Source organism: Ambystoma mexicanum, chromosome 7p, assembly GCF_040938575.1.
Source record: "Ambystoma mexicanum isolate Mex_15411 chromosome 7p, UKY_AmexF1_1, whole genome shotgun sequence".
Lineage (NCBI taxonomy): Eukaryota > Metazoa > Chordata > Amphibia > Caudata > Ambystomatidae > Ambystoma > Ambystoma mexicanum.
Genome location: NC_090939.1, coordinates 31,078,935 through 31,095,930, shown reverse-complemented (window position 1 = coordinate 31,095,930; position 16,996 = coordinate 31,078,935). Strand labels below are relative to the sequence as shown.

General features: G+C 46.8%; 1 protein-coding gene across 5 annotated transcripts in view; it reads right to left on the bottom strand.

Moving 5' to 3' along the window:
- Positions 1 to 16,996, bottom strand: part of LOC138525644 (Fc receptor-like protein 5) — an 800,717-nt gene that overhangs the window by 109,636 nt on the left and 674,085 nt on the right. The gene's annotated exons all lie outside the window — the stretch shown is intronic.

Sequence of the window (16,996 nt, the reverse complement as noted above, 5' to 3'; positions counted from 1 at the left end):
ATCTTGCAAAAACTCTGTTATGCTTGTCACTCTCCCCACCAACGATGGGTCGGACCTCAATACCAATTCAAAATAGGTCAGTATGTTCCTGGTGAGGTCGCTATTGTGTGACACCATAAGTAAGTCCAAACAAAGACTCTGTATTGAATGACTCAGGATACTGTATTCTCTTCCAATTTATATATCCTCGATCAAAATTCGGCATAGCTTTTCTTATCAAGGCTTCAGTGTGCCTCAGTCCAAAGTCAACAAGCTACTTGTGGCTCAATAAATGCAATTCTCTTCTTTTACCCTGCAACTAGGATGCAAAGGTTGTTCCTATTTGTGTCCCTTTTTCCTTTATTTTGCTCAAAGGAAATGTCCAGAACTGAGCCACTACCTAATCAGATTTGCAGGCGCGTGAAACTCACTGTCTTTCTCTCTCTTCTTCTTCTCGTTGCAGGACCGATGAAGCAAGTGCTGACTCTGCCCGCCGGAAGAAGCCGGATCAGGAAAAATCTGAAGACTGAAGACCAGGCGGCGGTAAGCGTGTGCTCTCGAGGTCACAGGAAGCACAGAAAGCACGGACTGATCTCCGGGCGTGGCTTTTAAAGGCAGCCACGCCCAAACACTAGAATGAACTGTAGCTTCCAGGATGGCAGGATGTTCCACAATGTGGGCCTTCCACAGCTTCAACATCAAGAATAAACAATCAAGAATGTTTCTTGTAACCTTACCTGATTCAAAGTCATTGTTTTGAACATATTACCGCTTTTTATGCATTACCATTTACAGACTTTCCTGAATTTATTAAGAAAAATCAATTGTTAAATATATCTACTTGTTGGTCTGGTATTCCAGATATTAGATAGTGTGCAGGGGACGTGAGTTCCCGGTTTGGGAACTTATATTCTCTTCTTAGGATGTTCCACAATGTCCATATTGGAGTGGCAGGAAGTGATGTAAAACCAGGAAACAAGTGTGCAACTTCCTAAGTGATGGGAGAGTTTGCTCTGTGTGACTGCTGTGCATGTTTTCAATACCAGGCTTTTCCCCACTTGGCCCCATCTGATTTCCCCACCTGCCTCCACTTGCCAGAGCTAAAGGGGGTAAAGGTTTATATGAGAGCCCAAGTTTAGCAATCATGACAGGTCCCTCTGATATATGGCTTAATGTCACCAAGGAAGATCCAAGCTCTTCTTCCCTGTAACTTGACTGCAGGTGGCGTAATGCCCTCCACAATGAAAGGGCTGTGGAACCCTGGCTCGTCCCACCTTTTCCTTGTGTGATTCTGAACTAAGACAGCATCTCAAGGGTATAGTTGAGGGACAAGTAACTCTGGAACCTTGTCTGTTGTAGTATCTCCTTCTGTGTTCTGTACTGCCCTATACCCTCCTTGTCATCGCTGCAGCTGTCCTGAAATTAGAGAAAAACTGGATGTCATGCAGTTCAAATAGTTTTGCATTTCCAATCCTGGCACTTCTCCTGTTGGCTGAGCATCACATCTAGCTCGAGGCATTAAAGGTGTCTGCATTCTTCTGCCCGTCACAATTTCATGTGGCGTAAGATGGTGATCAGAACCAGGCTGGTTTCGGAGTACATACAATGGGCCTCATTAAGTTACCGCCTGGGCCGTGACTTTACCACCATGGTTTACACCATGGTGGTTGGCGGACTTACCGCCCCATTCCGACCTTGGCGGGGCGGTAAGTCCCCAATCCCCATTTACCCTTCCCCATTCCCATTTTTGCCCCATACGGTGGCGTAATTAACTACATGGTCCCTTAGCGCCATGGATTTTAACACCCGCTAAAATCGGGTGTTAAAACCTCCATGGCGCTAGGGGAACTCGGAATTGGCAGTAAGGGGTCGGCGCAGCTAACGCTGGCGTTAACCCCTTACCGCCAGGGTCGTAATGAGGCCCAATGCCAGTGGAAGGCAGTGCAACCATCCGGTCTTTAGAGTAAGCTTCAATTTGGCTATCCTTTCTTTTAATAAGCCATTGAGCTTCTCGCATATTACATTCCCTTGTGGATGAGACGCAGATGAAAACATATGCTTTATACCAAGCAAAAAAGCCGATGTATTTAAATACTGCATTAACAAAATGAAGACCATTATCTGATCTCATCACTTCACAAACTACTTATCTGGGAAACACCTCCCTCACCAGGAATTTGTCTGCACAGGTAGAGTCTGGGTGTGTACATGGACCTGCCTCTATCCATCTAGAGAATGGACAGAACACAATAATTAGATACCTGTACCCGTTACATACTTGAATCATATCAACATAGTCGATATGCAAGTGTTGAAATGGACCATTAGGCCTTGGGATGACTCCTCTGATTACACGTAGTGTATGCCCAGCTGTACATTTCTGGCAAATTATGCAATTTATCATAAAAAATGCAACATGCTCCGCTAGGTTTGCTACAAACCAGTCTTCGGCAATGGTTGCTGCTAGATTCTCTCTTGTTGCATGTGCAGGCTAGTGTAACTGCTCCAGTGCTATTTTCAGTGGAGCTATAGGCATTACTGGTTGAACAGTGCTGTCTTGTCACCACAAAGCCTCAGAGGGGGTTAAAGAACACCCTCTTCGCTTCCAAAAGTTCTTTTCTTCCTGCGGTGCCTCCCCTTGGAGCTCCATTCGGCTCACTCCTCGTAACAATTATTTTCTCATACATATCAGACATTTCCACATCCATCATTGTTTCATCTTCAGCCGCCACACGCTTGACTTCAGCATCTGCTGCTTGATTTCCACACGAGATAAAATCTGTCCCTTTTGTGTGGGCTGCACATTTCACGACTGCTATGCTCACTGGGAGTTGTAGTGCCTTAATGAGCTTGTCCAATAAGGTGGCGTGCTGAACTAGCATGCCGTCTGCTCAGAGGTAGTACCCTCCTACGCTAAGCGCGCTAAGCCTGCGCGCTAAGCCTGCATGCACTGTCGACGTCACATATTCAGAGTCACTGTACACCGTTACTTCCTGGTCTGCGTGATTCTCGAGCGTGTGTATCAATGCCAATAATTCTGCAGCCTGTGCTGAGTAATGAGAGGGTAACGTGCAATAATAAGTACTTGAAATTCCCCATTTGCTGTGTGCTTCACCAGAGCGGCACCTGTATATCTTTGTCCATCATCTTGATCGATCCAAGAGGAGCCGTTAATGAAGACGATTTCTCCTTCTGCCAATGCATTTTCCTTATTCTGGGGATCTCATCATAGAATTCTTCATAGTTTGCGCAATCATGTATTGGCTCTCCTTCAGTAACTGGCTCTGCTATAAACATAGCTGGGTTCACTATTCTGCATCAATCTGTTTTAATCGCTGGATTTGATATGACCACTTCATAAGAAGAAGCTCTTTGTGATGTCAATGTACCTTTTGGTGTTTCTAAAATGGCAAATAATGCATGCTCAACGAATAACGTCATTGGGCACCCCATTACAATGGTTGTAGCTTTCTCAATGGCGAACGCGGTGGCAACCAAACTTTCTTCGCACTGGAAATGACCTCTTATCACTGCGTATAAAATCCCACTGTAGTATGTCAGGGGCTTGTACCCCAGCATGATTTTCTTTGTAAGGACTGCTGTCATAACAGTACCGTCGATGTGTGAAAACAGGTAGAATTCCTCTGCATAATTGGGAATCCCTAAAACTGGTGCTGTGCAAATGGCCTTTTTTAATTCATCGAACCCTTCCTCCATGGCATCAATCCACGCAATTTTTTCTTTCGTTGCCTGTGCTTTCTTTAATGCTTGTAATAAGGGCCTGGTATAAGAGCTGTAGTCAAAGACCCATGCCCTGACATAATTACATAATCCTAGAAAACTCTGCATTTGATTTATCGTGTGTGGCTTAGATGTTTTCAGAATAGCTTCAGCTCTTTCAGGGGTAACCTTCTTTCCTTCATGTGAAATCAGTTGGCCTATGTACAACACCTCTTGTTGACAATACTCTAACTTCTCTTTGTCAACTTTAAATCCTTTCTCAGCAAGTGTAGTCAATGGAATTGCATCTGCACTTTTCCTCTGTTGTGCTGCAAACTAAAATGTCATCCACGTATTGCAAAACAACACTCTCTAGTGTAATATTACTTAAGTACATCTGCAGGACTCTATTGAACATCGAAGGAGACTCACAATACTCTTGAGGCAGCCTTGTGCTTTTCATACAAACTTGTCTGAACGTAAAAGATGTCAGATCCTGCAAATCTTTGTGCAAAGGATTGAGGAAAATGCATTTTCCAAATCAATCACCGTGAAATAACGTTCCTCAACAGGTATGTTACATAGAATTGTAGACGGGTTAGGGACTAGACGGAACTCGGCCTCTACTATCTGGTTTATTGGCCTTAAATCTTGTATTAAACACCAAAACCCTCCCTTTGATTTTTTAATTGGATAAACTGAAGTGTTGCATGACGACTCTGACGTCACTAAGATGCCCTTATCCATCATGACAGAAATTGTCTTCAAAATCCCTTCATCCGCCTCCCTAGACATGGGATACTGTCGTGCCTTTGGTAAAACTGCTTGTGGTTTTAGTTTAATCTTCACTTCTCCGACTCCTTTCAGTAAGCCTATGTCATAAGGGCCTGTAGTCCATAGTGAGACAAGCACCTTTGCCATGTCGTCATCAAAATATTCAGGGCGTTTTTGTGCCAGCATCATTCTCTGGGGTACCTCTCTTTTAATCATTTTCACCCAATAAATGAGATTTACCTCAAATGTCATCTCATCCTCACCTATTTGTTCTTCAAATAGGTTGTCATCATTGATGTCAGTCAATCTGTAACCTTCCCCAATGGCGATTATTGTGCACCATTGTCAGCCTTCATCATCACAACTGTCAAGCAAAGTCATCTCTCCTCGCACTATGGCTGCTTGTATCATTAAGGGAAACACTCATCCCTTTTCCTCATGCATAGGTATTCCTGGTCTGAACAGAAACTCATCTGGGGTCCTCATTGTTCTGTCTGCAAGGCCTGGTAGCCAATTACATTAATATGCGCACTCCATATGCGAATATCTCAGGTTCTAATGGAATAGCTCTCATAGCCATTCGTCCTGCGTATGCTCTGATCATTTCGCACATGTTTAAATAGTGCATTCCTGGAGTTGAACACACTATTCCTTCCTCAGTGAATAAGATTGTCATATTTAACTTTGTCATCAAATCTCGTCGCAATATATTGACAGGCGTCTGTCTCGAATACAGTAGTGGCACCTTCATGTCATCTCCTATATAAACTGTAAGTTCTTGTGTGAAAGGAACATGACTTGTAGCTCTTGTAAAGCCCTGAGTATTCATGGCGTAGCCGGACAAAGAAAACTTGCCTTCACGTATACACAAACGTGTCGCACCCGAAAAAACGAATATTCCTTACCCCCTACAGTGACATCTACCCTTGGTTCCTTGTGAGGTTTTGGTGTCACTGATAGAATGAAACACATCAGGTCTCCCAGTGAGCTTTCGTAATCCATGTACATTCTCGACCCACAGTTTGTGAATGGATTCCCTGCATCACCAGTGGCATTCCCTGCTCTAGAGTTCAATATCTGTCCTGTGCCTGTAGTCTGTTGAAGTTGCATCAGAGACTGTTGAGACTGCCCTTGCGGGAAATTGGTCACACTCTGCTGTGGCTGCAAGCTTTGTTGCACTCTCAGCGCTTGCTGCTGCACAGTTTGATTCTGCGCAAATCCATATCCACCCTGCTGCGAATATGGAGGTGGATTCGTCATCCCCCTCTTGTAAATTGGTCATTTTGCACCATCCCTTGACTCCTGCACATACTCCCTAAATGCCCTGTCATCCCACATGTCCAACAAGTTGGCGGTGGTCTGATCATTTGCCCATTTTGCATATTCTGATTTCCGCCTTGTATATTCTGAAAGCCTCCCTGATTATTTTGCCATCCCCTTCCTCGGGCGCCTCTTCCTCTTGGGTTAAACCCATTATTGCTTTGATCAAACTGCCTTTGATTGTTTACCTGCTGCGCATTGGATCCATCTATGTTAATTAATGGCATATTTTGACAATTTTGTAATGTACTAATTTGGCCTCTTCGCCTTTCCTTGCATCATTCTTCTTGAGATTTTTCTCTTGCAACAGCCTGTAATAGTGCGCAATGGTCAGTTGTATTTCCGACCATGGCCTAGCTTCAATCCCTACCAATTTCTTGAGGTGCTTCTGTACCTGTTCTGGTATATGGTAAAACACGGTTATAGATTTCCCCCAAGATTCACGGGTTTATAGTACCCATGTGTCCTGAAAATTCTGAATGTAAATCAAAGGATCATCTCCCTCTTTTATCTTACTCGTCATTATAGCTCCGATATCAGAAGTATCTGGGTATAGCACTCAAATCGCTTTCCATACCGCGGTTCTACAATTCTCAAATGGCACTCTGTCGTGTGCAGTATTGACTGTAGTCACACCAGGCTAACCTGCACGTTTCCAAACATCATCAGCTCTATCACCAAGTATGGCGATCAAAAGACTCTTCATATCCCCTATAGCCAACGTATTACCTCCTGTCATTTTTTCGAACTCGTGTATCCATTTCCCAGCTCCAGATGTCAATATCAGGAGTTTGTTTTTTAGGTTCTCTCTATCCATCAGCAGCCATGGTATATACTGTGTCCTTGTCACTGCCTTCTCTAATAAGGGAAACTGTGATGCACTAAACTTTTTTTCTTCTCTCATCATTTGTCTGTCTACTGCAGGTGTAATATTCCCATATCGCTGTCTGCCTGGCAATGTCCTTAACCTGCTTACATGTGGCGGGGGAGACACTGCCCTCTGACCGTGTGGCAGTCCCTCATGGTGATCTGACTGTGTCACTGACTCCGGTAATTTAGATGTGGACCCAGTTGAATCCGACCATCTCATTCCCATTCCCCTAGAGAGTCGTCTCTCGCGACCTCACTCTGTGTATCCTTCTTCTCTTTCTTCTCTTTCACAGGCTTCCCTTTCTTCGTCTGATATTGCCTGTGCCCAACTCGTGCAGCTTCTCTCAACTTCCTAATTTCTATTTAGAGTCAGCCGATCTAACGACAGCTCTCTATGTCTGCTGCTGCATGAAGCGCCCTCAGTGTCATACAACTGAGTGCTTTCAAGGCACTCATCCTTTCCCTTTCCTTGGGGTACCTTTTCTAGTCCCATCTCATCATATATTCTATTGATTGTCTCTCTGATACTTCTGGTGTCGAAGTCATCTTCTAGATTTACTCTAGACGTGCCTGGTACTGAATCGTATTCAGGAAAAAATTCTTCTATATCTTCCCATTCTACCACTGATTGGGTTTTCTAACCTCCTTTTCCAGATACTCGAGATTGCATGCTCTCTGTCTTCACTTGCGTTCTACGTCATCATCAAATTCTTTACGCTTCCCCTCTAACCCTGTCTTCCTCTTGTTTCCTCATATCTCTTTGTTCATTTGCCCTTTGTATTCCCTCATCTCTCCATCTTTTTATTCTCTTCTCTTGTATCCTTTGCTCTTCTTCTCCTATTCTCCTTTGTTCTATTCTTTCCTGATCATCAGCTGTTCTCTGCTTATTGTTGTCTTTTTTCTTGCCCCTTCATCTCTTAATCGTCTTTCTTTTTCTTTATCTCTTATTTCTTGTTCGTCTCGTTACCCCTTTTGTCTTATGTCCTCATTGCCTTTACCATCGAGTTTCAATAAAATCTGACCTCCCATCCTTTCGTTCTGTGTGAGTGCCATCTCATCCGTTCTATCTTCGTCGCCTTTCCATCTCTTTACCTCTGTTCCCGTACCTAGAGATGTACTTGCTTGTGCTTAATCACCTTTTTCCTTTTCGCGTCTCTCCTTGTCCCTCTGGACTTTGGAGGTAATATTTCTTTCCTTCTCTTGCTCTGGGCTTTCGTCACTTCTTCGCAGAGGTGACTCAAATGACGGGTTGCTATATCCCGTTGTTGCTTTAAGTTCTCTCAGTGGGTACAATCCTTCGTCTTTACTATCTTTGTTCTTTATTTCAGCTGGGGCGGGTGGCGCAGAAGGCTCTTCACCCCCCTCTTTGCATAAATTAAATATCCAATCTAACGGCGGCTCCTCCTCTCTTCCTTCCTGGTACATCTTCCAAAGTTCTAAACTAGCCAGGCTCTTGTCTAACTTTTTGCCAGTGTATGTGGCATGTAACTATGTCGTCATGTGCTGCAGGACTGTTTTGGATACCGATCCGCTATGGGGCCACGGCATATACATTTTGTCTGCGGTCCCTTTAACCCATTCCGCACTGTACTGCTTAAGCTTAGTTGCGTGTTTCGGCAACTGTTTGCACAGGTGTATTAACAGAGTGATATCATCCATGCTTAACTCGTTTACACCTTATTCATATAACACTTGCTTATTTTTCACTTCACACTTTATTAAATTTGCGTCTCAAAAATTAATAACATGAGCGAGCACCAATCGTTGCAAGCTCCAAGCCTGTTTTTTCACCAATATTTTTTACTTTAATCTTGCTAAAAAACAAACATCAATTCATGTCATGCAATAATGTTCTTCTACAATCGTGCAATTTTCATACCTTTTTTCACATAAAAAAATGTTTTTCATCTATGATGTCACAATTTTACTCAAACACATAAAACAAACAGACAAACTCTGGCCGGTCACGTAAATCTTATGCCGTCTGCTCTCTCAGACGCATTTTACCCCTAATGTCTGTTCCAACATGGAACTTAAGCCTATCTCTTTAGGATTCTCTTTAATCAACCTGGTCTCCTACGTCATCCTATTTACAGGACTTTAGGTAAGGGCTCTGCTAACATTCTTTAAAATCTAGGAACTGGGTATATACTCTTATTTGTGGCCACACTAACGATAACTCTTTATATTGCTCAGCCACACTCGAGTCAATAAGTTTCCCCTTACACTCTTACTCTGATGTTATATTTTATCCAGCCACCCTCCGTTACCTGGTTTTAAGTATGCATTCTTTGCCAAAACATTCAGTCTTTTTTACTCACCGTTTGCATGTTTTTCATCTATGGACATTGGGGATCACTGCCTTCGTTACTGCGTCTCCGTGCCGCTCGTCCGATCTGCTACTCGTAGATGTGGGAGGGGATTCTGGGGGAAAGCAAGGGACCCGTCACACCTAACCTGCAGGGTTTTTCACTTAATCTATCCACTATCTACAGGGAGCTTCTCGTTCTATCAGCCGGATGGCAAAGGACGTGTGATATTGCTGAGGACCCGAAGTTACTTATATCAACGGTCGATGGGTATCTTTATCTAATCTAACCATCTAACTGTGCTACCAAGGGAACTGGATGATCTCCAAGCAGCCAACAGCCCTTTAAGATGAGTAGCAGAACCCCCGAGATAGATGGGGATGCAGATTCATACTCATGCATCAACTAATTAAGACAACTCAATAGTTTGGCAAAGTGAGTCCATTTAATGACAAGTTCATGAAACGGGGAGTACAATGAACATCATCAATCGCTCGATCTTCTAGCTTTCTTTACTTTTAGAAAAAACACAATATTTATGGCAAAAATGTGTCATTGTTGACTTTGATACGGAAGCGGAGGCGGCCAACCTGGATCATGGGAGAAAGGAGGAGGTTGTGGAAGTGAGCAGCCGGGTGCCAATGCTGGCCGTTAAGGGAAGGGAAAAGACTACAGATCCCAGAATGCCCCACAAAATACCGCATCAGGGAGGGGGCCAACCGATGGGAAAAGAAAGAAAGATAAGAAAAGGGAACACCAGGTTTCTGTATCATATCAGACTCACCAGAACAGACACAAAGCACAGGGTTAAACCACAGCGGGCGGAGCAGGGAGGAGGTGGGGAATTAGGGCCAGGTGTGAAAAAAACGTTGCTGAGAACACCAGGGGCTGATTATGAGGGAGGAGCGGGTCAAGAGTTAAAAGCAACTCGAAAAGGCTCAGAGGGGGTCTTTTTCTCTTGCAGGAACCGTACGTGGCTAGGGGCGCCACACCCGAATGGAGTGAGACCAGCAGAGAGTACGAATGGGCTTACTAGGAAGAAGCGGAAAGCCTACAGAGTGACGCCATACCTTGTCTGAGGCTCCAGACAGCAGTACAGAGCAGAAAAACGGCAACCAGAGGAAAAGTATTACGAGAGGTGAACTGTGGGCCATTGCTATTTAATTTCTTTCGTTTACATCGACTGGCGGCAGGCTGAGGATTGAAAGCCTGTACACGCCGGGGTGTGATAAGAGACAATCGGGACTGACAAAAGCAAGTCGCATGGGCAGCGCCTGCGAGGTGAAAGGAACCTTCTTCAGTTGTATGAATTCAATAACCTGAGAAGTGTTAGTGGTGAAATTAAACCGTTGTTGAAAGTAAAGTCTCTGTTGTCTCCGGCTGACTACTAACGGTGGTGCCAGCGGTGGGATCCAAGAGGAACACCAATCCCCTTCAGCATGGAAGCCGTGTTGAAAGCACTGGCTGAAGGCCAACAGCAGCTGCAACAGTTAGTGCAAGTAAAAGGGCATCAAGCGCAAGCAGATCGGCAGGCCCTACAGCAGGCTCTGCAAGTACAAACCGCAGCTCAGGAACAGGGCCGAGAAGCATTGAGTATCCTGGGTGAATCAGTAGCGACACAACGAACACCTTGCACATTTGACCCAGGGGATACAAGTATTGAAAGCAGCTGGTCTGCACATTAACTCCAAAATGTCCAAACTGGCAGCACACAACACCAAATATCTGGGGTATGCAGTGGGAGGTGGGATGATAACCCCACTGTTGGACAAGATTCAAGCCCTGCAGAAGCTACGGCCTCCTGAAACTAGAAAAGAAATACAAGCCTTCCTGGGATTTGTGGGGTATTACAGGAGATTCTTACCACACTTCTCTACCATAGCTGCACCCCTTACGGATGCACTGAAAACAACTCGTCCCCTGCAGGTCACCCCGGAGGCTGTGCAAGCTTTTCAGAAACTGATCCGGATGATTTCCACCAAACCTGTTCTCCATTGTCCTGATTTCTCGAAGGAATTCTGTTTGCAGGCAGATGCCTCGGGATATGGCTTAGGAGCGGTGTTGTCACAGGGGACGGAACAAAATCTGTGCCCAATAGCCTTCATCAGTAGGAAATTACTTCCACACGAGATTCCGTACTCAACGTTGGAAAAAGAATGCCTGGCTATAAAGTGGGCGGTAGAGTCTCTCCGGTATTACCTACTGGGAAGACAGTTTACCATTTTTACCGATCATGCACCACTGAAATGGTTGGCCACACAAAAAGACTCAAACCATAGAGTCCTGCGATGGTTTTTGACGCTCCAGCCTTACCAGTTTGTGACTGTTCATAAACCCAGAAAATATCAGATGGTGGTGGATTACTTGTCCCGTGCCATGGATCTGCCCGAACGGCATGGGTCCTCGGGGGGAGTATGTGATATGGAAGCGGTGGCGGCCGACCTGGATCACGGGAGAAAGGAGCTGGTTGCGGAAGTGAGCCACCAGGTGCCAATGCTGGCCTTTAAGGGAAGGGAAAAGACTACAGATCCCAGAATGCCCCACGGAATACCGCATCATGGAGGGGGCCCACTGATGGGAAAAGAAAGAAAGATAAGAAAAGGGAAAACCAGGTTTCCGTATCATATCAGACCCACCAGAACAGACACAAAGCACAGGGTTAAACCACAGCGGGCGGAGCAGGGAGGAGGTGGGGAATCAGGGCCAGGTGTGAAAAAAACGTTGCTGAGAACACCAGGGGCTGATTACGAGGGAGGAACGGGTCAAGAGTTAAAAGCAACTCGAAAAGACTCAGAGGGGGTATTTTTCTCTTGCAGGAACCGTGCGTGGCTAGGGGCGCCACACCCGATTGGAGTGAGACCAGCGAAGTGTACGAATGGGCTTACTAGGAAGAAGCGGAAAGCCTACAGAGTGATGCCGTACCTTGTCCGAGGCTCCAGACAGCAGTACAGAGCAGAAAAACAGCAACCAGAGGAAAAGTATTACGAGAGGTGAACTGTGGGCCATTGCTATTTAATTTCTTTCGTTTACATCGACCGGTGGCAGGCTGAGGATTGAAAGCCTGTACACGCCGGGGTGTGATAAGAGACAATCGGGAGTGACGAAAGCAAGTCGCATTGGCAGTGCCTGCGAGGTGAAAGGAACCGTCTTCAGTTGTATGAATTCAATAACCTGAGAAGTGTTAGTGGTGAAAATAAACCATTGTTGAAAGTAAAGACTCTGTTGTCTCCGGCTGACCACTTAACACTGATGTACAACCTGCGCCCGTACTATTGTCATTCAGCAGAGGAAAGAGATCTACTCCCCACTCTCTGCCTAGAGAAGTGTCTGACCCTCAGAGAGTTGGAGGTTGATGAGTGGAGAGCCCGAGAAGGAAGATACTTAGGAAGCGAAAGTTGTAGGTAGTGCGGTCCCCGGCCCCAGAAAGCCTTGTGGACGATGTAAAGGGTCTTTAATTTGATCCTTGCAGCCACAGGGAGCCAGTGGAGAGATTTCAGAGCTGGAGAGATAAGATCCCTGGGCTTGAGGCCAGGGACAAGTCTTGCAGTGCTTTTCTCGATAAATTGTAAAGGGCGAAGAGTGAGGCAGGCAGATTTACAAATAAGCTGTTGCAGTAGTCCAGCCTTGAGAGAACCAGAGCTCTGGAGACAGTGCGCTTCTGGAGGAAAGTGGGAAAAGGAAGAATACTGCTGAGGAGGTGCAGCTGGTAGTGTGACTTCTTGGATATGTCAGAGCTGTGAGGAAAAAAGGAGAGGGTGGAGTCGAAGATGACACCAAGGTTCCTAGCCTCACAGGAAGGAGCAGGAAGAGGGCCCAGGATGAGCAGCTAGAGAGTGAGAGAGGAAAGGAGGGAGCAGGTATCCTGAGGAGGAGAATCTCAGCTTACTGGCATTAAGGCAGAGGTCGTTGGAGGCACACCATTCCTGAATTGGTATGAGAGAAAAAGGAGAGGTAGCTGAGGGGAGCCAGAAGGAGGGCGTGGTGTCCTCCGCATAACACTGAAAGTTAGAGCCGAAAGTAGCGATGCAGTGGGCAAGAGGTGCCAGGTATTGGTTGAAGAGCCAGGGAGAGAGGACCTTTATGTATGTCAGAACAGATGGACATCCTGGTCGATAAAGGGGACATTGCCAAACGCCTATTTCAAATGCATTGGCCTTGCACCCAGCGACCAACCAAAACGAATGGGCAAAAAAGAAGCAGGACTGTACGATGGTAAACAAATGTGCAATACATAGTATAATATAAATATTACCCACTGTCTGTAGCAATTGCAAAGCAGGTGCTCATGGAATTCGTGGATAAGAATTCGGAAAATAAACAAAAGCTGCATTGATTGAGTTTCAGCGAAACGAAAATTCTAAACAGCCGAAAATGTTGATCAAATCTACCATTCGATGCGATTATAGTGAACAAGGAGAGCGGCGCTCCCCCATGCCCTTGTTCAGTGCAACCGCATCGGCGGTTGCAGGGTTGTCCCCGGCAAACGAATAAGAAAGTTGAAAAAATAGAAGAAAAAAAGGAGACTGCAGCGCCGACTCCCATGCATGTAAGTGAAGGGAACCGGCGGCACAGAGCAAAGTGTGCCGCCGAAAGGTAAGTAAGGGGGTGGGGGGAGCGGGTTGCAAGAAATGTCCCTGTTAGACAAAACCAAAAATGACTTTCGGTAAAATAACTTTCCGTTTTTTCTCCCTCTGACATTTCTATTTCAAACAATTCATGGTAAACCGGTGCTCATGGGGCCCGGCACTGCAAAATCAGATTCTTCATACGGGGGTCACACCAGGTGGCAGCTCGCTAGGAACACTGCGAGCACTGGCACGCATGGCACGGGCATCTCAGAGCTGCTGCTGCGCATGCAAGAGAGCATGGGCACGTGCGGTTCAGCCCGGGCCCCACAATGTGCAAGCGCAGCCATGGACAGCAAGGGTTTCTGTGTTCATTCCCATTTAATCGATTGATTAAATCAAAAGCGATCTAATCTTATCCACAAACGTTTCTGCCTGCAACAAATCTACCAGTGTGTATTATTCATTGTAACTGGAGTCTGGATCGATGATCAGCAAGAAGCCCGGTGTCCCTGCGCGGTGGGCCAGTGAGTCCAGGCATGTCCGGGGCTAGCCTTTGGTTGTAGCCCCTGATCTCCATCTGGGTCTACAACCAAACGATCCAGGGCTATACACCAGGTTCTTTCCCCAGGACACCAGGCTCTGTGTCCTGGACACTGGGCATTGTGTCTTGGACACCGGGCTCTGTGTCCTATACACCGGGCTCGGTGTCCTGGACACCGGGCTCTCTGTCCTGGACACTGGACTCTGTGTCTTGGACACTGGGGTCGGTGTCCTGGACACCGGGCTCTCTGTCCTGGGCACTGGGCTCTGTGTCTTGGACACTGGGCTCTCTGTCCTGCACACCAGGCTCTATGTCCTGGACACCGGGCTCTTTGCACTGGACACTGGGCTCTTTGCCCTGGTCACCGGCTCTGTGTCCTGGACAATGGGCTCTGTGTCCTGGACACCGGGTTCTGTGTCCTGGACACCAGGCTCTATGTCCTGGACCCCGGGCTCTTTGCCCTGGACACTGGGCTCTTTGCCCTGGACACTGGGCTCTCTGTCCTGGACACTGGGCTCTGTGTCCTGGACACTGGGCTCTATGTCCTGGACACCGGGCTTTTTGCCCTGGACACCAGGCTCTATGTCCTGGACACCGAGCTCTTTGCCCTGGACACTGGGCTCTTTGCCCTGGACACCGGGCTCTGTGTCCTGGACAATGGGCTCTGTGTCCTGGACACCGGGTTCTGTGGCCTGGACACTGGGCTATGTGGCCTGGACACTGGGCTCTCTGTCCTGGACACTGGGCTCTCTGTCCTGGACAATGTGCTCTGTGTCCTGGACACCAGGTTCTGTGTCCTGGACACCGGACGCTGTGTCCTGGACACTGGTCTCTGTGTCCTGGACACTGGGCTCTTTGCCCTGGACACCGGACATTGTATCCTGGATACCAGGCATTGTATCCTAGACACCCGGCTCTGTGTCCTGGACACTGGGCTCTGTGTCCTGAACAATGGGCTTTGTGTCCTGGACACCGGGTTCTGTGGCCTGGACACTGGGCTATGTGGCCTGGACACTGGGCTCTCTGTCCTGGACACTGGGCTCTCTGTCCTGGACAATGTGCTCTGTGTCCTGGACACCAGGTTCTGTGTCCTGGACACCGGGCGCTGTGTCCTGGACACTGGTCTCTGTGTCCTGGACACTGGGCTCTTTGCCCTGGACATCGGACATTGTGTCCTGGATACCGGGCATTGTATCCTAGACACCCGGCTCTGTGTCCTGGACACCGGGCTTGGTGTCCTAGACACTGGGTTCTCTGTCCTGGACACTGGACTCTTTGTCCTGGACACTGGGTTCTGAGCCCTGGACACTGGGCTCTTTACCCTGAACACTGGGCTCTGTGTCCTGGGCACTGGGCTCTTTTCCCTGGACACTGGGCTCTGTGTCCTGGACACCAGGCTCTTTGTCCTGGACACAGGGCTCTTTGTCCTGGACACAGGGCTCTATGTCCTGGACACTTGGCTCTCTGTCTTGGACACTGGATTCTTTGCCCTGGACACTGGGCACAATGCCCTGGACATCGGGCTCTGTGTCCTGGACTCTGTGGGATCTGTGTCCTGGATTTCAAGCTCTTTGGCCCAAGCTCCTGACACCTTGCTTCAGACATGCATTAGGTCCTTCAGTATCTGAATTAAATTCACCTGGCCAAGGCAAGAGGTTGTTTAAACCATGGTTTGCTTGACTATGGGGCGGAAGCATCTGAAATGCAACTTGGGATTGGCTGTGCCAACCTTAGTAGCCTTCCAGAGGTCCAGGCCCGAAGAGAAGTGTCTCTACTCTCTGCAGACTGGTGCAATTCTCACAGTCCCTGGATTTCATGGCACCGGTTGGGAGTAGACTGAGCTGCATAGGCCGTTTGCTCAGAAAGGTCCTCTCCATCCATCTAGACCATATCAAGTTGTGAATACAACATTAATACATAGTTTCTTGATTTCTAACCATCTCGGTGCCTCTATTTTCTTCTCAAATGTAGCTTTCGTGGACATTGTGTGCTACTCAGTGGGCGAGTGTGACACAGTTGTTTATAGAAACACGTATAAGCATTAAAACGTCCAATTTACACATTGTATATATTTTCGATTGTCTGGCAACCTGTAGTTGTGAATTTTTAAAGATCGATTTATGCAGCATTTTAAAATAGCGGCAATAAACCCACCTTTCAGCAAGGGTTTCACAAAGTAAAGCTTGATTCAGGCACTTTACACATGCACGCTCTCACAATACAAGTGCAAATTACTCACATTTCCTGGAATTTGGGTGTATGGTCCCTGTGGGGTGTAGACTCATTTTGGGGAAGTACTTGCACCTTGCTGTAATGTAAACACTGGTCTTCAGTGAGTTAAGACACAGATACAAAAGGTACTTCCTTTATTCACCTGAGTTACGCCACAGTTCCAGTTACTGTAGGGATGTTTCACGGAGACCCCCACCGGCCATCCTCCTTCAGTCACAGCTCAGGCCCAAATGACCTCCACGGGACACTCGGACACATCATGCACCCGGCATTCTTCTGAGGCACACATGCACTGTGCATTCAGCAAGATTCTACAGCACACATGGGTGGCCACCAGGTCAGGACATTACACAATTATATTTCCTTTTGTGAATTGATTGCATTTTACTCATGTGTAAATTAGACATTCAACAGTTATTTCGGATGCAAGTTATTTTCCTTCTGAATCAGCTCCCAAGGGCAGATCCCCCACCAATTATGTAAGAGTTTGTTACCATGAGTGGTGCATGCAGGAGGGCCAGCTGAGACCTGCATCACACTGCACTCATTAGCTCTGCTGATTTGCATGAATTCATAGAAAGTGAGGACAGGTATCCTAATTCCTGCTCTTGATAAAGAGAGGCCTAATCCAGGCAGCAGTTTCTTCCCGGTGCTCTCTTAATTCACAACTGCCACATTCCCCT